The sequence below is a fragment of the Humulus lupulus genome, chromosome X (genome assembly GCF_963169125.1).
Source record: "Humulus lupulus chromosome X, drHumLupu1.1, whole genome shotgun sequence".
In the NCBI taxonomy this organism is placed as follows: Eukaryota; Viridiplantae; Streptophyta; class Magnoliopsida; order Rosales; family Cannabaceae; genus Humulus; species Humulus lupulus.
Window position 1 is genome coordinate 23,752,766 of NC_084802.1, and position 23,395 is coordinate 23,776,160.

At 33.9% G+C, this 23,395-nt stretch overlaps 1 long non-coding RNA gene across 1 annotated transcript; it reads left to right on the forward strand.

Moving 5' to 3' along the window:
• Nucleotides 1–21,357: 21,357 nt before the first annotated feature.
• Nucleotides 21,358–21,902, forward strand: LOC133807157 (uncharacterized). Its single transcript, XR_009879211.1, has 3 exons — nt 21,358–21,496; nt 21,578–21,682; nt 21,769–21,902. It is a non-coding gene; the product is annotated as an uncharacterized LOC133807157 (long non-coding RNA).
• Nucleotides 21,903–23,395: the final 1,493 nt, after the last annotated feature.

Genomic DNA, 23,395 nt, shown 5'->3' on the forward strand with positions numbered 1-23,395 from the left:
AAACACGTATTGGTACAGGATGATTGTATTTGAGATAAATGAACTTGAATAGTCCGCAGTAAAATAAAGTTGTGGAATCTTTATATTAATTACTGCAAGTATGGTCCACTAGTATTATGAATACATGTGACCTAGATCCGGATCACTAGTGTGGTAGGACACTTTAGTGGAGGTGCTTTATATATTAGAGAATATATAGAACTGGACCAGATATTTTTATTAATATTTAGTTAAATACCGTTTCGAAGTATTAATTAAATATATCAACTGATGATCATATACAAATAGATCTTAATCCTGAAGTTACTATGAACTCCTGTTTATGTTATATGAGTTCTTTAATTCACTTGTTAGGGTCTGTCAGAATGATCAGGCTAGAAACTTTTGTTTTGGGAACTCATTAATGTAGATGGCTGGGGACATAGTATACAGATATGGAATCTATGCCTTCTCGCAAGAGATTGAATGATGGTTCTCTTAAGGACTTTTGGGACTGAAAGGTTATTGAGCTCAAATTCATAATTTAGTTATGAATTTACTTTCACTAGTAAAGTCAATGGTACTTAAGAAAACAAGAGATAATTAAAAGGGTATAACGGTAATTTTATTCCCAATTAATTATGAACCATTATTAGAGGGTCAAGTTGTATGCAATGATTACATCAATGGACGCTTTATAATTATAAAGTACTCAGTAAATGAAATGTCTATAATTACAAGAGTGCAGTCTCATATTTATAGTGGAATAATCATGAGATTAATAAATTAAGATTATTTAATTAAAGAGTTTAATTAATAATCTCAAATTTATTGGAACTTGGAATTATAGGTCCATAGGTCTCCATAGCGGCTCTATCAACACTATTCAAGGTAAGAGTTGATATGAAGGGAAAAATAGTTTAAAGACATATTTGAGAAGAAATTTGTTCTTCAGGCCAAATATGCAATTATATGATAATAGTGATTAATTAATTAAAAATTAGTTGTAGTTAACAAAATTAATTAATATTTAATTATTGTATAATTTTCAAAATTATATTAAATAATTAAATTAATTTCAAAATTTAATTAATTATAATTTTCGAAATTATAATAAATTAAATATTTATTTTCAAAAATATTGGATTTAATTAATTGGTAGAATTAATTAAATATCTTTATTTGAGTAGGAGATAATAATCTGATAAGTTCAAATTGGATTTGAATTTAAAAGATTAATATTTATTCAAATAATTAATTTAAATTTGAATTCAAATTTTAATTAGTTATCAGGAAGTAGTTTGAACAAATAATTATATAAAAAATTGAAAAAAAAACCAACATTTACACGTGCACACACAGTCCACTGTGTGTGGCGTGTAGGGCTATTTTTCAGGGATAGAATTTTCATTTTTAATTAATTAATTAATTAATGGATAATTCAAAAATTAGTTTTTAGATTTTTTCATTAATAGAATAATTAATTAATTAAAAAGTAAATTGTAAGTTGGTTACCGATTTATTTTTTAAATTTGAATATTTTCTTTTAAGTATGACTAATCAGAAAATATTCAGAGATCTAACACAATTCAGAAAATTCAAAAATAAAGAACCAATTCTTAGGCCTATTCTCCTGATCTCAAATCACAAATAAACTATCATTCATTCTCTAAGTTCCCACATACTTCACACACTTCTTGAGGTGTAAAGAACGCTGTGGAAAATCTTGGTGTGAGTACGTGGGAGCGGCTTAGATAGGAAGTTCGTTCTAAATACGAAAAAATAGCAAGAACACTTGATAAGTTTTAAGAAGTATGAATTCTGTCATTAATTTTCTTATGATTAATGTATGTATATTAATTGATCCACATATTTAAAGGTAGTTTAAATATGATACAAAATTTTTGTTGTACACTAGGTCAACCCCACAACTTTTCCGCTGCGTATTAAAAAACTCGTTCCTATCAAATGTTTTTTATTTGAATCATAAGTGGACCATCACCCCGTAGGATGTTGAACATATTCTACTTATAACAAATTGTTATTAGCTTTATAAAATTTAGACAAAGTGAATAAGTGCATAATGTGTCAAGCTAGCATAAGTTTTCATATGTTGGATTGTTTCAAAGAATTTGCAATCTTGGGAATGATTTTGCAAGTAAGCTTTAATTTGATTGGGTGAAATGAAATTAGAATGTTAATAGAAATTAAATAAAAATGATAATTTTTTTGTTGTTTGTTTGAATATTGGATTTGTATATGGATAATTAATAAAATTGTAAAATGATTATTGAAATTTACTTTTTTTTTTCAATTATTGAGATTTAGTTTGACTTTGAAGATTATTATTTTTTTTGAGTGAGGTTTATTAAAAATGTTGACTTAAGAAAATTGTAACTACATAATTACATAATGTTTTTAGTTTAATAACAAGTATCCCTTTAAATTAAGAAACAAATAATTAAAAAATAGAGAAAATTACAATCTTTACCGCAAAAACCTACCGCAAAAACCTAAATTATTTCTTTTATACAATTTAACGGGAATTTTATCATTTTTATTATTCGTACTTTTTTATTTCATTTTTACGGACTCCCTCCGCACCACCGGCGGGAAGATGCGAAGTAGAAAAAATCAGCCGGAGAATTTGGGGACTCGATTCTGGGATTGGCGGTGCGGAGAATCAAGATGACGTTCGCAACCCAAGTGAGCGACCCAAAAATTTGTTGGAATTTCAAGAGGCGTAACCATGAAACCACCAGCTGGGTCATCAGGATTTTTGAGACTTTCTACCCGAGTCCATCGGTCTAGCTCCTTCGTTCGATGGCCAGATCATACGACAACAAACTCTCACCGTTCTTATTCTATTAGCTGGTCGAAGCTTCTGCTGCCTCCACTAAATTCACGTGATTGTACGGTGACGACCGGTACAGTGAAAAGTCGTAATGACCCAAGTCCGGTGAACTGACCTGTCGTGATTCCCATATGGTTGTTGTTCGGGTCTTCGAACTCTGTTTTCCAACGTGTGTGTCTCCAACTCGATCGCCATGTTTGTATATAACCTTACGTTGCATAAGTTTCTTATCATGGCTAGCTATGGCCCTTATCTCACGGTGTTGATATGAACTGAATATGGTCGACTCATAAAAAAGAAATGTGTTATATGTGAAGAGAGTATTGGTTTTTGATGGTGGACTTTAAAATCAACTAATATTATATATATATATATATATAATTTTAGTTATTTTTTAAAAAATGCACTGTTAAATTTTGTAACGTTTATTTATTTTATAGCTGCAGTGGGTTGCAGTATGTTGTTATAAGATTGTTGTCGTGTTGCATTTAACCTGTTTTTTAAAATGTTGGAGTGAGTTTTTTGATATTGCTTTTGTGTTTTTTTTTTTAATTTTTTTTTTAACTGCAATGAGCTGCACTGTATTATTGTGAGGTTTTTGTCGTGTTACTTTTAAGTTATTTTTTTAATATTGTTTTTTTGTGGGTTGATGTTTTGTATAAATGGTATTTTTTTATAATTTTGAAATTTTAAAATCATATTTTAAAAAATTTGAGTTAGTAAAAATATTTTAAAAAAATAAGGGAACGAAAAAATATAAAAAAATCATAAAAAATCCCTAAAAATATCACTGTAGTTCCATACGTATTTTTAATTAATTTAAATATGTTTAGTCATTTTTTTAATTTTAAATACATTTTTAGTGGATTTTTATATTTTAAAATCAATTTAGATTTTTTTCAGAAATAAAAATATGAGTTGGACTAATCAGAATGAGACACGTGTCTGTTCTAGCAACACTTAACAAAGTTAACATAGGCAGGAGATAGTGAGGAACGCACGCTTCTAACAACATTAGGTATTATCCTGTAAAGAAAAGATTGGGTATATAAGCTTTACAAACTAAAAAGTAAAAACATTAGTTTATGCCGCATTTTTTCCTTAATTTATTCATTGGTGAGTATAGTTATACATGTTTATTCACAATCAATATTAATTTTAATTATCTTAAAATTTCAAATAATTTATAGGAAATTTCTTTGGACCTTCAAAAAGAGCCCTACCGGTTTTGGTGCGATTTTTTTTTATGACCGTGTATATTGTAGTTATTTAGAATATCTGCAAATTTTTTTTTATGACCGTGTATACTAGTTTTCGACACTGTAAATTATTCAGAATTTTCTAAAAATTTGCAGGATGTTCTAAATAACTACAATATACATGATCATAAAAAAATCACGCCAAAAACTATTCACGGGTTAAGAATACAAAAAAATCCTACCGATAAGGCTCTTTTTGAAGTCCCTACCATATAATTATCCTAATTTATAATACTGAAGAAACAAAACTTTGACAAATGGAAAAAAGATAGTGAAAGTAATAATTATTTTTCAGCGATGTCTTTGATATTCTTTCTGCTAACCCTATCAATATCAAATTTAGGACCAGGAGTAGTTCGAAAGGTCAGTTATTGATCAGGCTTGTTGGCTCTTGACCTGCGGAATTCTTAATTTTAAAGGTTTAAAAGTGACACTACTTTTATACAATGTGAAGATAAATTTGTTGTATTTTAATGTATATGAGTAATTATTTTGTAATAGCTGCATATATATGAACTAAAAACAATTATGTGAGCTTGCATGACTTTGTTTACCAATATTATGCATCTTTTGAATTTAAAATCACGAATAACTAGTTGGCTAATATTCTTCATGATACTAGGTTGTACACATAAAAGTATTCGTGTATATTTACCTAATTGTAAGATTTTTAAAATGTCAATCACTATTCTTAGTATCTGATTGGGGTTAATCGATCTTATCTATTATTATTAGAGAAATTGGTGGAAATAGACATCTTTTATAGTATATTTTGCACAATAACCTACTTTCAAAACATTTTAGCTAAATGCCTATTTTATTAATGAATTTTTTGTATTACCCATTTTACCCTTAAAATAAAATAATAATAAATTAAAATAAAAATCCTAATAACTATCATCTTTTTCCTCTCACCCATCCACCCACACCCATCCACAACCACCCACTATCATCCCCCGCCACCACCACCACCACCACCACCATTGGCGACCACTGCCCCCTACCGCCGGCGAACACTGCTCATCACCAAATGCTGCCATGTCTCCAAAATTCTAGCCACCACTCATTCAAAAGGTTGGTTTATAAAAGTTTTTTTTATATATAAAATATGAGATTTTTGATATTATTTTTGTAGATTTAAAATGCAAAATGATGGTTTTAGTATATTGAAAGTATAAGTAAGGATTTAGGTTTATTTATGAGATTTTATGGAGGTTAAAGTTTGAAAATCTGAAAAAATTAATAGTGGTTTCGGCTATTTTCGAGATAGAGAAATCCAGAATTTTTTAACAGCTTGTCTAATTTTTCGACAAGGAGTCTAATATTTTAGACCAGTTGTCTAAATTTTAGACCAATAGTCGTATTTTTTCGACCCCCTGTCTAAATTTTAGACCATCTGTCAAATTTAGACATGTAGTCTAATTTTTAGACAGATCGTCATATATTTTCAACCACCTGTCTAATTTTTAGACGGGTTGTCGAATTATCAGACAGGTTGTCGAATTTCTAGATTTTCAACTTAATTTTCATTTTTTTATATAACTTTTTAATCAAAGTAATACCAATAACTTTTATTTTCACCTTCTTGGGGCTAATATTATTCTTGGGTTATTTGCTCCACCATTATAATCGGCTTAGTTTGCCATATTATGGTCATTTTCATTGTGAGATCTGCACAACTCTTTGAGTGATTGCTTGATCTCTAGGATATTTGTCCTTTTTAACCATTAAACGATAAATTCTGTCCCCTTTAAAAAAAAATGTTGCAATTGGTTTCTTCACAATTTTTATGCACAACAAGGAGATAGATTGTTCAAAATGCAGTTGTGAAAGTAACTATATTTCAATATAGATTAAGTAAGGTATTTTAAGATTTCAGAACCATGCATTCCTTGTACAATTAGTGAGAAACAAACTATTTTTTTACAAATTATGTTGTCTTATTTTTCTGAAAAGCATAATTGTATTGCGTAACTGATAACGGGTATGGTGATATCAAAACAATTCTTAAACAAATTGACAAAGAAAATAAACATTTCAATTTTTGTCTTGAAGGATTTAAGATATTTTTTTTAGTATAAAGTAGGCTTTATGCTTCTTCGTGGCTAAGCAGTAAACCAAGTGATTTGATATTTCTATATGATATATCCAAGTTAGTTTTGACAAAAAAGGAGAGACGAATGGTAAAGAGTTGTTGGAAAAAGTTAATTTAGGTTAGAGAGTTGAATATGATGAATGAATAATTGTAAATTTAAAGCTAAATTGGAAAGTCTTGCATAGAAAATTTAAGCTACATCTCTATACTTAATTGCCAAAGTGTTGTATTTCATTTATATAAATCTATATGTATGTCCTTATGAATATATATATATATATATATTCAAAACAATACACATAGTAGAAAACATAAATCATACAAGCATGTGAATATTATAAAGATACGTAATACAATAACAAAATCATTAGAGTGCTTACAAGATGTGTAGCAGAACAATGACTACTCCCTTTGGATTTCCTAACCTTTTGTCCTTGTTGAATGCTAGGTATTGTAAGGAATCCAAACTGCTTTTAAACAAAACCACAGTCTTCCAAGTTTTTCTCTAAAACAACCTAGTGTTTATATGGGCAAGTCTCAACACATGAGAAGAGAATTCCTAGAGAAAAAACTAAGAGAGAGTTGGCGGCTAGGTATAGAATACTAGTAGTGAATTTTTACCTTGTCAAATTCATCTGACCTAATTCATTCTATAACTGTAACGTCTCAAATTACCTAATGAGGCTTATGGCCTTGATTAGGGAGCCGGGATGACAAACTATGAAAAATTATGTGTTTATGTGATGTATATGTGTATCATTGTATGATTATGTGAGTTATATTATAACATGACTTGATATGCATGTTTAAGTGTATTAAATATGCATGTGGGCCTGTTTCTTATCAGAAGGGCAATTTTCATAATTTGGCCCGTTATGGGTATATTTGGCATATATCACATATATGTGTGGGACCACATTATTATGTGGATATATTTGGGTAACTTGGCACTAGGCGATCCTAGGGAGCAAGTAGCGGGAAAGTCATAACGAGACCAATACTTGACTCGGGGTGAGTCAAGGGGTATTTTGGGTATTTAGTAAATTACCGGGATATTGGGTAATGTGAATAAATATTTGAGGGTATGTTTGGAGTTAGTGAGAACTGGAGGGAATTATGGGGATTTTGACCATTTTACCCTCAAGGACATTTTTGGTACCCGAGCTTTGGAATTTGCTTAAGGTTACTTGAGCTTTAAGTAACCTGACAGAAATAAAAATCACGTTCAAACACTCTCGTTCTCTCTCCCTTAGTCTCACTTGACACTCGTTAGCATTTTCGAAGGAAACTTGAGTGTTAGGGCTCGGATTCAAGCAAGATTAGAGTCATAAAGATTCTATGGAAGATTAGAAGCTTGATAGCCGGAGGATTTAGCTGGAAAACAACTTAATCAGAGGCAATTTAAGCTTTGAATTCCTGAGTTTCTATTTCTTTAAGTTTCTTGAGTTTTGATTTGGATTTTATGGTTCGATGAGTTTTTGATCCATTTGGTTGGTGGGTTTTGTTGCCTGGAACATTTTGGGGATGTTGTGAGATTGAATTGTGGGTTTGGTACGGTTTTGGGATGAGTATTTGGGAGGAATTGAATCAGAGAAATTTGGGTTTGTGGGGTCGCGCCGAGGCCCTGTTCTTGGGGCGTCGCGACCCTCATGAACCTAGGAGCCTGGGTGGTTCCCTGTTGCAGGGTCGCGCCACGGCCTGTGTCCAGGAAAAAGGTGAGCCTTGGGCTCTCTGTCTTAGGGCGGGTCGCGGCTCAAATGTTGTGAGCCGCGATGCTTAAGGGGTTTTTGGGCCCTGAGGAGGTTTTGAGTACGGAAACTCAAACCTACGGGCTCGGGAACAATCCTACTACCCGATTTAGTAGAATTCGACGTCCTGGAGGCTAGGACTCAGTCCGGAAGCCTTTATTTGCTCGTTATTGAGGAGATTCTATACTTGGTTGTGACTAGGTTATTAGAATTAGGATCGTGCTCGAAGGTCGTTCCTATTTTATATTACACTCGGACCTGAGGTAAGAAAACTGCACCCAATACGTGGTGTACGTGATTAGGGCTTGGCTGGTTGTTAAACAAGGATATGAATAGGGCATGGACCCCTGAGAATGTGCATGATTATGATTATGATTATGCCTGTGATTGTTGATTAAGTATGTTGAATCCTCTGTTTCTGGATATTTGTTATATAATGAATGCCTGTTCGCATTATCTGATTGAGAAAGGCTTGACTTATGAGTCAAGGACGGAAATAGTGCTGAGTGCTGGTCGAAAAGCATTGACTTATGAGTCAAGGACGACAATAGTGTTGAGCGCTGGTCTAAAAGCATTGACTTATAAGTCAAGGGTGGCAATAGTGCGCTGAGCACTGGTTGATATGGTTAGATCTAATCAGGAGCGCATCATACGCTTGTCCGACCCAATGGTCGCGGAAGATTAAGTGCTAGGTACGTTGGGCCAGCTCTAGGGCTAGTTATACAGAGGATATGGAAATAGGCCCCGGGGTGACTTATTAGTCCCATATCTTAGGGCATTAAGCCCCAGTATGATTCGTTAATCATTTAATTAGGGCAGTTGGCCCCCATATGACACTCCAGCCATTTATATGAATGGTATGCATGCATGAGTAGGGTTATTACTGCTAGACATGCTTATTATGGTTTGGTAACGTGTTATTCACTGCTTATGAGCATGTTTAAGTTTTCTTGTTGGGCCTTGGCTCACGGGTGCTATGTGGTGCAGGTAAGGGGAAAGGGAAACTGGACCACCCATGAGTTGGAGAGCTTCGATGACGACGTGTATATATGTGACCGCTCGAAAGACTAGGGCTAAACCCTATTTTTGCCGCTTAGGTCGGCTGGTTATAACTTTTGAGTTGTAATTACCCTTTTGGAACTGTAAACAACTTTGTAAATGTTTATTATGGGATCTCATGTGCAACTTAACGTTTTAACGAAATAACCATTCCTTTTGATTGAAATTTTTAACCCTAAACCGTTAATCACGTTTAGTACACGTTTATGGTCAAATGAATCGTTTAGTGAGCCTAACACAATTTAAAATACATAGTGTAACGGTTTTGGCTAACGAGGGCATTACAATAACACTAGTATATATAGGCAATTAGCTAGGACATAAAATATGTTTTAGTTTCCCATTTTACTTTTAATTATTTAATAATTATAATTAATTAAGGGGAATTTGAGTATTGATGCATAAAAGGAGGTCCTATAACAAAATTATTCCATGCTAATTAAACATCACCCTTTTATTCTAGTATTCTCCTAGATTCCCAAAATGCCCCTAACATAAATTTCCATCTCTCTATCTCTCACATTTTCCCTTCTCTCAAGCTCTCTCACTTAAAAAAAACTAGGCAACCACCATGTATTATCTTGATCTATAATAATTTTGGAGCTCATCTAATCAAAGATTTGAAGTTGTTCTTTGTGCAAGTTTTGAATCCTATCAAGGCAAGAAACTCCATTTTGGGTTTGGGATCTAGTGGCACAAATCTTATGGGTAATTATATTTTCATTATATGTAGTGAGGAAACTTGTTTATTTACATTGCTTTAACTATTTTGAACATATTTGTATATGCGTTTTGGATTTTTTTTACAGTTTCACAATCGGATTAGAACTGAGTTTTTCTGGGTTCTTTGTTTGCCTCGATAAGTTTCGATGAAACTCAACATACCTCGATTACCCTCGATATTCCTCGATGGACCTTAATAGGGACCCGTAGTGTACTATAGATGACCACCTCGATGTACCTCGATATGTAGAGAAAATTTTCCATACTTGGCCACCTCGATTCGCCTTAATTGTCCTCGATGGACCTTGATAGGGACCTGAAGTGTCCTATTGATGACTACCTTGATGGTCCTTGATGGACCTCTATATGTAGGGAAAATTTCCCATACTTGGCCACCTCGATTAGCCTCGATTGTCCTCGATGGAACTCGATAGGGACCCGAAGTGTCCTATAGATGACCACCTCGATTAACCTCGATGGTCCTCGATATGTAGAAAAAATTTCCCATACTTGGCCACCTCGACTAGACTTGACGGTCCTCGATGGAACTTGATATTTTGCAGTTTTTTATGTTATTAAATTTTTTACTTTTTTGTTTTGTTTTTTTTGTCAGTACATATTCGACTATTTCTATATTTGTTGCATACAATGGTGTTTGAGAACTGTTATATAAGGATTGGATTTTCCGAGATGCTGAAAATCAAGTTCTCCTTTTGGAGAAGAGTGTGACGTACGAGCAACTGGTTGAAATTCTATATGATGAGCCTTAAGTTGATAAATGTGTATACGACTTAAAACTTGAGGTCCCATACACATGCCTCTAACAACCCTTCAAACCTACCGTTATGAAAAATGATAGGCATGTTTGTGCATTCATGGACTTAGCATCGAAATCTGTTAACAAGATGATTCCTCTGTTAGGAAACTTATACATGATCTTTATTTATTTTCATGTAGATCTTGTTTACCCGAAAAATGGCTACTGATGATGTGGCAAGGATTTCTTACACGTGGTTGGCACGTGGCGGAGGTGCTGTTCGACTATCGACCAGAGGCACATCGCTTCGTCGGGCTTAACTATTAGATACAATCAGGCTGGTCGTATAATTTGATTTATTTCCTTCTAAGATTGTGATCCTATAATAATTGTATTGAATATTTCCTCTTTATGACCTTGATATGCTGTTATTAAGGAAAGTTAAGGCCCATGTAACCCTCCTTGAGCCTATAAATATGCATGAAATAGCTCAAGGAATGGACTTTTGATCTCTGAATCTTTTTGCTAAGTATTGAGAGAAAGAGAGCTATAGTGTGATTATTCATAGTTTTATTGTAATTCCTTCAAGGTTTGTGAAACTCAAGAACCCTAGTTCTTTGATCACGGCTTTGAGATTCAATATTAATAATAGCACTAAGTGGACGTAGGTCATTACCATTCTTTGGGGCTGAACCACTATAAATCCTTGGTGTTTTATTCTTTTCCATTAGATTAAATTCTTAATTGTCATTTTATCTTTTGTCGTATATTTGACTCTGTGTCGTTGGCCAAATCAAGGTTCAACATATCTAATATTAAACAAGTTAATATTAGACAACCTAGAACATGTTTCTAAAATTGAATTCAAAGAGAAATAATGATAAGAATACTTACATTATACGCAGCGGAATAATAGAGTCATTCCTTCAGTTTCTCTAACCCTTGTATCATTTCCGTCGCAGAGTATTACCAAGAAACTGAACCGATCTTCAATTTTCTTCACAGCCTTCCAAAGTATTCTTAGAATCACCTAGACTAGAGTGGAAAATTCTCAACACATGAGATAGATACAGAGAGAAGAAGAGAAAAGAACAATGAGGCTCAGAAAAATGACTTATGTTTAGAGAGAATCTAAAACCTATCAGCAACTTGTGATTCAGAAATCTGTGTTTTGACTTCTGATTTCAACTCTCTCTTAACATTCCTTTTATAGACTCAATTAGGTCATTTATTTAATTAAAAAATCAATAAAATAATATCCAATTAACAGCCCTAGGTCGAAATTATCATGGGCTTTAGACCCGTGAAATTTCCCATTTGATTATAAGCTCATTGGACTTAAAATCAAGACCTGTATTATTTTCTATTGATTTAATTAATTAAACGAGTATTCAAATCCTTTTCAAATTAATTATTTATAATTTTAACCTTGATTTAAACTTATTTATTAATTTAGATACCGATTTATCTTAATTAATAAATCTGCCCTAATTTCTCTTTTCTTCTCTAAATTGTACAACTCTGTGGAACTATCCAAAATTGGCCTGGTTAAATTTGATAATTCTAATTGATAACTAAATCAATTAATTGAGACTATCTAGATGATTTTATCCAAGGTACAGTGGGGACCATGGGCCTATGAAATCAAGCTCCAATAAGTTATCATAAATCTAACAAATAAATTTACTAACTTATTAATTCCTCGTGACTCCACTAAAGACTCAGAATTGCACTCTTGAATTCATAGAACGCTCTATAAAAAATATAGATACGCTATTAATTATCCATTGTTACAACCATAATTGTCACTCAAGCCTCTATAGACGGTCTACAATGAGATAGGACTAAAATATCGTTTTACCTCTCATTGTATTTTATCCTTAAACACTTAGTTCCTTGTAAATGATATTTCAGTAAACTAATATTAATTACTGAAATGAGATCTCTATCATTTAACATCTTGAACCAAACTAAAAGGAAACCATCATTTCACTTATTCATCAGAAGTTATGGATGTTCATATCTATGATTAGCACTCCCACTCAATTATACTACCGAGTTCCCAAGATGTAAGAATGGGCTAGTCCGTAGGGTAAGCTGGTAACAAACAAGTCAAAGAACTCAAATAATATAATCAGTTAGAATACTAACCACTCAGAATTGAGATTGAATTGACCTATAGTCAACTATATGATATGACTAGAATGGATAACAACGGTATGTTTACTTATCCTATTAACTGTAAATATCGGACTAGTCCGATGTAACAAATACATTCGATCTTATCTACTTTGCTAATGTTCTGGAAAGAACATAACACTGCAATGTGTAAGTAGATCATATCGTAGATTGTCAAGTCAGTGTAAATCCTGTGCACTGACTAATCTTAGGACTAACTTATTTTGATCATATAATCATATTTATATTCCACTGTGATTACATCACTATAAATACGATTAGCTATATGCTCGAGATTTAATATAAGTTAAACAAATAATCATGAAAATAAAACATGTGAGAAAAGTGATTGACCAAGTCAAAAATGATTTATATTCTTTTATTGATAATAAATGAGATTACAAAGAAATTAGGTTTTAATTAGGGCATAAAACCACAACATCCTCCATGCGCAACATTGGTTAAGAAGGATTGTTTAGGAAATGCTTCAGCCTCTCCCAGCATTAATAAAGAAGTTTGATTTGAAGAGAACATTTCTCCCCCATGTCATGATTTTAGGGGAACTCAAAGTGAGGTTGGGACATTTGTTCTAGAGACAAATCCAAACGTTATTGTCCATGATGATATCCTTGTTAGAGGTCTGCCATATGTTCTTAACACAACGGAGTATGAGCCCTATGGCTACGATCCTTATGTCTACAATGATCTAGTTGCTAATGCAGCATTAGTTGATGGTCTAGATATTAGGGCAGATTTTCCAACGCAGAGTTCAAATGTTATGGTAGTTGAGGAATGCAGAAGAGAAGATCAACAAACACTTGGGACCAGTAGTAGTCGTTCGGGTCCATGTAGAACTGAAGATAGCAATATATGGAGCTCTCCTTTGGACTTAGGTGAAGATCGTAGAACTTGGAGTGCTCCCATGTTTACCAAAGAATATATAGAGGCTTCACATCGATATCATCCTTCCTCAACAACACATCTTCAGGAGAATTGCACCTTGGCAAGTTCTTTCAGAACAAGCTCGAATTAAAAACCAAGGCGACCATCTTTGCGATGAAGAATAATTTTGAGTTTATGGTGAAGAAATCTGGTACTGATATGTGGTAAATTACCTGCAAGGATCCTGATTGTGGTTGGAGATTGAGGGGAAAGAAAAAAAATGTGGTCTGAAATGTTTGAGATTACTGTCTACAACAATGTACACACTTTCTCATAATAAATCTAAGAGAAGGACCACTGTAATGCCCAAAATCCCTAACGCGGTTTAATGGCTGGATTAGTAGGCCGGGAGGGCCATAACTGTTTAATTATGCCATTAAATGATTATATGCATGTATATGTGAATTATATTATAATATGATGTTAAATGCATGCATGTGGGTCCACATTTCATTACAGGGGTGTTTTGGTAATTTGGCCCATTGAGGGCATAATTGTATATTTGTATGCATGTCGGTGACCTATTATTGAGATCACATTATAATGTGGGTTTGTTTGAACTATTCGGCATGAGACGATCTTGGAATATTAATTAGCGGTCTAGTCATAACAGGTTTAAGTTCAGGGCTCGGGATGAGTCTCGGGGTGATTTTAATGATTAGAATGTTGCCGGGAATTAAAGGGTAACAGGATGTGAATTATTGGTGTTTCAGAATATCGAGAATAGTGGGAATTGGAGAGCGTTAATTATGATTAACGAGATAGGTTAGAAATACCAATTTTTCCCTTGGGAGCCTTTAGAAACCCTTAACTGACCTAGGGGTATTTTGGCCTTTTCACCCCTAGGATAGATATAAGCCATTGAAGGCTGTAGAAAGGTAGTGAAAACAGAGCATAAGTTGAAGCTTCTCCCGTACCTTTTCTCCTTCTGTTTTCTTTGTGATTTTTGAGCCATTTTGGAGGATTCAAGCTTGGGAAGTAAGTCTTGGGAGCTTGGGAGTGTTGGTTTTAATTGATTAAATCAGAGATTATACACAGCGGAACAACAATCAAATTGTCAGTTTAATCTCAAAAGATTTCTAGATCTACTTCTTCACATGCATATATATATATTGAATCAAAGACATGAATAGAAAAATTACCTCAGGTCCTTCCTTGCTGCTATCTTTTTGTATGGCTAAATCCTTGAGATCTCACACCAAGATCATCCAAAATATTCTCAGCACACAAAGAACGAGTGTGGGCTCGCTATACAAACAATTGGCAAAAAATTATTTATCAGATGTTCTCAACACATGAGATCTGATAAAGTTTGGACCTAGGTTTTGTGAAGAACAGTGACTTTTGTTTGTATCACTGTTCTCTTTCTCTGAGAGAGATTTCTAGATATTTTTCTATTCCTGAAAAAGTTACGTTCTGTAAAACTAATATCATATATTTAATATATCCAATATATTAAAATATTTGTTATTTTAAACAAATTCAAAATAACTGATCAGTTATCAGATTTTTGTTTAAATAATAATATTTTAATCATATTAAAATATCTCATTATTTATTTAATATTTAAATAACTAAAATTGTGGAATCAAGAAACTGAACACACTCTCTTATGCGTGTAGCACATGCTAGTGATGGCATGTGATTTTTCCCAATTTTTATTATTATTTAAATACCAAAAATCTCAAAAATAAATTAATTCAAAATTAATTATATTTTTGTTAAATCAAATAATTAATTAATTCTTAATTAATTAATTACACATAATTAAACAATAATTATGTTTGATACACAGAAAACTATTTTACTTATCACATAAGTCCTTTTTGCCCATTTTTGTGTTTACCTTTGTCAGTGTTTGTTTGAGCCATTTCGGGGACCATGGACCTATAACATTAAGCTCCAATAAATAAACTAAATAATTAAACTCTTTAATTATAATAGTTAATTTATTAATTCTGATATTACTCCACTATAAATTCAGAATTGCACTATTTATGTTATAGATATACTTTTACAGAAATCTTTTCTTAAGTCGTCCATTGATATAACCATCTTACAATAGTTCAACCCTCTAATTAATTAGTTCATAAATTAGAATGGAAGAATTACCATTTTACCTTTCTAATTTACTTCTTATTCCTTAAGTACCATTAATTCACTAGTGAATAATTAATCTATAATCTAATTATAGATTTGAGCTCAAAATTATTCAGTTCCAGAATTAACCCTTAAGGGAACTAATATACGATCCGTTAGGAACGATTAGATTCTGTATTGTTGATACATGTTCCCAGCCATCCATGATATTAAATCTGCAAAACAAAAGTCACTAGCCTCATTCTTTGAAGAGACCTTAACGAATGAATCAAAAGATTTAATAAACATGAACAGGAGTTCATGAACACTCAGGATTTAGGTTGATCTATAAATGATCATCAGTTATGATATGAATTACAAGTCTTTATTGTTAAATGGTTTTTTGGATAAAGACTTTAATTCATATCGGTTCATGTCATATATAATCATATTATATAAAACACCTTTACCGAGATGTCTTTCCACATCAATAATCTGAATTTAGATTATTTGTATCATTATGATACTCAGTAAACCGTACTTACAACTCCAATTAAAGAATTCCATAACTTTAATTTGTTGTTGCTGACTATTTTTATTCATTCATGTGGTCATAATTCTCTCGTACTAATACAAGATCACATCCTCAATAATGAATATGGAATTTTTCTGATATTTACAAAATTATTCAAACAATAATTTAACAATCTAAATATAACAATAATAATAAACTATTGCATTTATTTATTCACAGAAAAACAAATGTCTTTACATGCTTTTAGGACACACTCCTAACAGGGAGTGTGTTCCACCATTGGAGAGCATCATAATCTGAGCTTGTGGTAAGTTTCTAGCCATTAAAATCCCTGCTTTGCTCTGTTTTAGCTCTGGTTTTCAGTTGGGATTTCTAGGTTGAATGATTGGTTTTGTTGGGAGTTTTGGCTAGGGTTCTTGTGGTTGTGATGCTTGGGGTATGCGAGAATGGTTTTTGGGTTCATTTGGCATCAAAAATGGGATTTGGAAGCATTGGAATCGAGTTAGAACTGAAGGAGTCGAAGAAGGAGGTTTCAGGGGAGAATCAGTCTAGGGGTAGCGCTACAGCGCCCATCAGAGGGCGCTATAGCACTACACAGGATAAATGTTGGGCAGTTGGGTGTTCTGAGTATAGCGCTGGGGCGCTAGGGAGCAATGCTGTAGCGCTGCTCTGTTCCTCCAGAATCCCGTTTTGAGTGTTTTTAAGGGTTTTTGGCTCGAGGTTTCAATCCTTAAGGCCCGAGGTCGAATCTACTCACCATGTGGGCACGTTTTGAGGTCCCGAGAGTGGAGTTTAGGTTTAAGACCATTTCATTGTTGATTTTCATTAATGGAGGTTATAATTGGTTGTGATTAGGTAACCACTAAGGGATCAAAAGGTCGATCGTTCTCAGGAGTCGTTCTTATTATATTTCTCGCCCGAACCAGAGGTAAGAAAACTGCACCCTGTGTATATGACATGCATGATTGTTGTTGAGGCATGTTGGTTGATAAATGTGGACATTGATTGCATATTAAATGCTAGCGGATGTTGTTTACTTGTGTATGGCACTGATTAGTCAGGGGCGGCACTGGTCGCGTATCACTGACCTAAGAGTCAGAAACGGCATAAGCGTCCTGAATGCAGGGCTGAATGAAGATTAGATCTAATCGATATCAGCGTTGAATGACTCTAAGGCATTAATTCTGGACTAACCCTAAGGTCGATGAAACTTATATGCGCTTGACTAGTCTAGGACTAGTTACTCAGAGCCTAAGGCCTAGGTGACTGCTTGTCACATGGCTAGGGAATAGTGTTCCATTGTTATGACTCTATGGTCATGAGGTAGGTTATGTTGGTGACTAGTCATCATGCACCTAACCTGTTTAAGCTAGTGAAAGGACCACTTATCTCTAAAGCCCGGTGACCCTATTGTCACATGGCTATTGAGAACTGAACCCACCTTAGTGACTTTTCCAATTGTCACTTACCTATTTTGGATTGAAAGTCCTGAATGATTATTATGATCATTGTTGATATTATATCATGCTATATTGTGTTTTCTTGCTGGGCCTTGGCTCATGGGTACTATGTGGTGCAGGTAAAGGGAAAGAAAATCTCACCCAGCCTTGAGGGGAGAACTTAGGTGGTGATGTGTACATATGCGGCCGCTTGACCACCACGGCCAAGGAGTTCTCAGAGGAACTAGGGGGTTTACCCTATTTTTGCCGCTTAGGTCGGCGGGTTTGTAAATTTGAAACAGTAATGACCATTTTGAGTTGTAAATAACTTGTAAATGTTTTTGATGGGCCCATGAACAGTTTTATGTTATATCGTAGTCATGCATCTTAATCATTAAAATCACATATAATCTCCAGTATGCCCTCCAGGCACACTAATCAAGGCCCTTAAGCCTAATTAGTGAATTTGGGTCGTTACAATAATAATCCATATCCATTCGAGAGGCGAGGGGTTGATGATTTGGGTTATAGTGATTTTGACGATCATCCTATGGAATTGCTCGATGAAGCACAAGAAGAGTTTGTTGATGATCCTTCAAAATTTGATAAATTGGTTAGAGATGCAGATAAACCATTATTCAATGGTTGTCTGAAACAAAGATTACCAACGATGGTAAAATTTTACAACATAAAAGCAGAAAATGGAGTTAGTGATAAATGTTTTAGTCAATTTTTAGCTGCTTTTAAAGAGATTTTGCCGTCAAAAAATTGCTTCCCTGAGTCTACGTATGAAGTGAAGAAAACTTTAAATTGCATAGGCTTGAAGTATGAGAAGATCCATGCATGTCCGAACGATTGTGTGTTATATCGTAAAGAGTATGCAGACATGGACACTTGCCTAGAATGTGATTCACCCTGCTACAAACCTAACAAGAGTAAGGAGATTAGGAAACTTATTCCTCAGAAAGTGATGTGGTACTTGCCTTTGATTCCGCGGCTTAAGCGATTATATCGAAGTGCAGAACACTCTAAAAACTTAATATGGCATGAGACTAGGCGAGTGAAAGATGGTAAACTTTGACATCCTGCAGATTCGCAGGCTTGGAAAAAAGTTAATAACTTAAATCCATAATTTAAAACTGAAGCAAGACATCTTCGTCTAGATATAGCTGCCGATGGTGTAAATCCACATAAATCTCTAAGTAGTAGGCATAGTTCGTGGCCTGTCTTCCTTGTTATGTACAATCTTCCTCCGTGGTTAGTGATGAGAAGAAAGTTTTTGATGCTCACGTTAATGATTTTCAGGCCCAAAACAACCGGGACACGATATAGATGTTTATTTGGCACCATTAATTGATGATTTGAAAGATTTGTATGAAAATGGTGTTGAGGCATATGACGGTTTTAAGAAAGAAGTCTTTAACTTAAAAGCTGTTTTATTGTGGACTGTTAATGATTTCCCAGCTTATGGTAATCTATCAGGGTTAAGCACAAAAAGTTACCAGGGATGTCCAATATGTTGCACTAACACAAAGGTTATTCGTCTGTCTAATGGGCACAAAATTTGTTATATGGGTCATAGACGATATTTGCCCCTAAATCATCATTATAGGGACAAAAAAAAAAGCATTTGATGGTGATAAAGAACAAGGTGTTGCTCCTTTGCCACTTTCGGGGCAACAAATTCTTAAAGAAGTAGAGAAAATTGATTTCAAGTATGGAAAAATGCAGAAAAATAAGAAAGTAAGTGGATGTTTCCAAAGGAAATCAATTTTAAACTTTTATTAGAGTAGTGATTTTCTTTTTGTTGTTTAAACTTTTTGTTATTTCTTTTATGTTTCAGTAATCACATAGAGTTATTACGGTCGATGATTCCAAACAAGATTAAAAATAAACAAAAATGGGTTATAGATGAGCATAATAAAACATTTTGCCAGTGGCTGAAGAATACAATTTTGAAGAAGTTGGGAGAAAAAAATCATGGACTATCGACTGAGTTGAAGCGCATATCTCTTGGAGCAAGCATTGATGTAATAAAGCATCAAGCTTACATTGTTGAAGGGAAACGATTTCATACTAAGTCAAGAGATGATGCTCGGCTGGTTCAAAATAGTGGAGTAAGTGTAGTCGCAGAAGCTATGCATTTTTCCAGTGCAAAAGATAATAACCCAATTTCAGGCACAATGACATACTACGGGGTTGTTGAAGAAATATGGGAGCTAGATTATTCATTATTTAGTATTCCTCTTCTTAAATGTTCTTGGGTAGACAACAATACTGGAGTTAAAACTGACGAACTTGGATTCACTCTGGTTGATTTAAGCAAGAAGGGAAGCAAGAACGATCCTTTTATCATGGCTTCCCAAGTGAAACAAGTGTTTTACATTCTTGATCCAGTTAATGATAAATGGTCCATTGTTTTATCAGTTCCCAAGCGGAAGTTCTCAGAAAAAGAAGAGTACGATGAAAATTATGATTTATATCATGACTGTTTCATTGCTGGACAACCGATACATGAACAAGTTGAGAATATTCAGGAACATGATAATGAAAGCGATAGCGATGATCGTGATTATCTTAGAACCGACATCGGAGAAGGAATATGGGTCGATTGTGAATTGACCAGAAATAAAATAAGAAAAAGAAGAAAACATGTTTAGTAAGTTATATAATTCATTAATACTTGTGATTATTTATTTGTATAATGCATTAATACTTGTGATTATTTATTTGTATAATGCATTAACACTTGTGATTATTAATTTGAATGATGCAGATGGCGGATAAAAGAGATGACAAAGAGAAACAACAAGGTCGTGGTAAAACAAGAATGAGTTACATGACCCAACAAAAAGCCAAAGGAATCAAGAAAAATCTTCAATGGAATGATTTGGGACAACCAATAGGTGATGTGTATACAAACATGATATCATATCTTGGATCTAGAGTACGAGCCACGATTTCTATCAACTCAGGTGATTGGAGGAAGGTCCATCTTCATCTAAACACAAATCCCTATCACCAAGCCCACATTTATCATCAGTTGGATCTCACGTAGTCATCCCCGCTGAAATAACTCAACCAGAACCTTCAAATTGGTTAACAGATAACCAATGGGACAAAATTGATCTGAGTCTAAAATTTATAGTGAAGGAGTATTATTCCAATAAAGGAATAGATGGGGTTGTACAAGTTCCCGTTGACCCAGAGTTTATAGGAGAACGCGAGGCTATCTTCATCACTTCGGAAGACGTTTATCAAGCAGCCTCCATGGATAATATTGGATCCTCAGCTATTCTGTTTGGTATGAGGTATGTATCAATCTGTTATGTCATTACAAACTATTATAGGAGTTTGAATATATTAGATATTCATCCGTAGTGAAGTAAGTTCTGAGATGAAATTGTGTGCTGCGGAGATAACAGAAGGTTGAGAACATGCGTGTCTTAGTGAAGTAGGTTCTGCGAATTTTGTGTGCTACGCCGGTGGCTTATGGTTGAGAACATGCATGTTGTTTGTTGTATGTTTTGTCTGAATTGAATTTATAGGTTCTAATAATTTTGGATGTGCTATAGAAACAGAGGAAACTCTGCCCAATTTTTTTTTGACGATATTAATTTATTAATTGAAAATGTAATATGAATGATTGATTATATTAATTTTGGATATGCTACAGATGCATTTGGGAAAGTATGCACCCAAATTCACGACAATTATATAAATTTTTTGACACCGAACATCTTTCTATTGGCAATGATGAAAGTAAAAACTATACGGTGGATCTTATAGCCAAATGGATATGACTATGGATAGACGAGGCCAAATATATTTCATTCCTTGGATTGTTGAGTAAGAACGAACTACTTAAACATTATCACTACTATGGTTGAATTTTAATTTTATAATAATCATATTTTATTATTATTTTAGTCGACATTGGATGTTGGTGCTCGTGATGATGCGGGGGATGACCATAATTTTGGATCCTTTAAAAAATCATAAATCTCCACCAATAATTACGGAGGTTATGGGAAAGTAAGTTCTTCAATTGTAATGTATGCATTATTAATTTTTAAAAGTTGAGAGCATAATATGTATTTAATTAATTTTAATTTTTGTAGAGCATACGCACAATGTTTGGAAAATGAATACATCGACACATTTACAAAATTGGTGAGAGGTTCTTGTCCAAAACAACCTGAAAGTCATGAATGTGGTTATTATGTACTAAGATACATTTATGATCTTGTAAATGCACCGAATCCTGCAGAAGTTATCAAGAAGAAAGTATGTTATATTTTAAACTCTTTTTTGCTTAAGAAAAACTAGATATAGTATTTAATTATCTAATCTATATTAACTTTTCAATTTTGCAGTGGTTTGACAAAAAACAATTCAATGTCAAAGAGGATCTACTACCACTACAAAGTGATTGGTTAGCTAGATTAATGCCATTTGTTTATGAAATCTAAATTTTTGTATGTATGTAAGATTAAAGTGCTAACTTATATTGGTTTGAATGATTAGCCAATTATTTTGTATTAGATATGAAATGTATATATAACAATTTAACAAATTAGTTATACTATTGAAAATAATTATGTATAATTAAAATTGAAAATTAATTTTTTTTATTAAAAATGCTGGGTTATCAACCGAAATTGAATTTTTTTTTTAATGAGAAGCTCTTTTCTCTGCGGTTGTAGTAAGCCAACCGCGGAGAAAAGAGAGCTTTCTCTGCGGTTGTAATAAACAAACCACAGAGAAAACTCTCTTTTCTCCGCGGTTTGCTTATTACAACCGCAGAGAAAACTCTCTTTTCTCTGCGGTTGGCTTACTACAACCGCAGAGAAAAGTATAGCTTTTCTCCACGGTTTGCGTAACACTTTTCTCTTCGGTCGAATACACTGCGCATTTCAATAATCTCGATAACCGCAGTGTATTGAGTAAAAAAACCGCAGAGAAAAGCCTTTTTTGTAGTAGTGTGGGTCTGAAAGCAAATTTCCTAGATGTCCAAGTCCTTGGTCATCATGAATTTCTTGTGGTTGATAGTGATGGTGATGGTGAGGTGAACTTGGCCACAAAATCATGCTCCGGTTGCCTATTGCAAACCATTGGGATATCGTGTGTCCATGCATTTGCTGCAGCAAGAAAAATGAGTGTAAGCATATACTCATTGTGTTCCCCTTACTACAGAATCGGGTCATGGAGGGAAACTTATAAGGAAACTATTTACCCTGTTGGTAACGAGGATGAATGGGTGATCCCTAATCACATCAGAGATATGGTTGTTGGCGTCCCTGTTGAGAAAAATCCTATAGGAAGGCTGAAGAAGAAGAAATTGGGTAGGCCGAAGAACAACCGCTATCCTTCTAGAGGGGAAAAGGTCATCCAACCACGTAAGTGTAGTAGATGTGGTGGTAGTGGGCACAATAGGAAGTCATGTAATGCTAGGCTTTAAACATTGTCCTATCAATGTGTTGTTATTTTGTTGTATGCAAACTTCTGGTGTATGAATTGATGTCACCAGGATATTTTTGTTATTTCATTTAGGCTTTTCTACTGTTATTTTGTTGGTTTTGATCTAAATAAAAAAAAAACATACCAATTTTTCCATGTCTACCTCGACATGCCTTAATGGGGCCTAGAGGTCTATAGAGGTACCATCAAGGCCCATCAAGGTAGCTATGCTCATTGCTTGGTTTGGCCCCATCGAGGTAGCATCGAGGCCCATCGAGGTCGCTATGT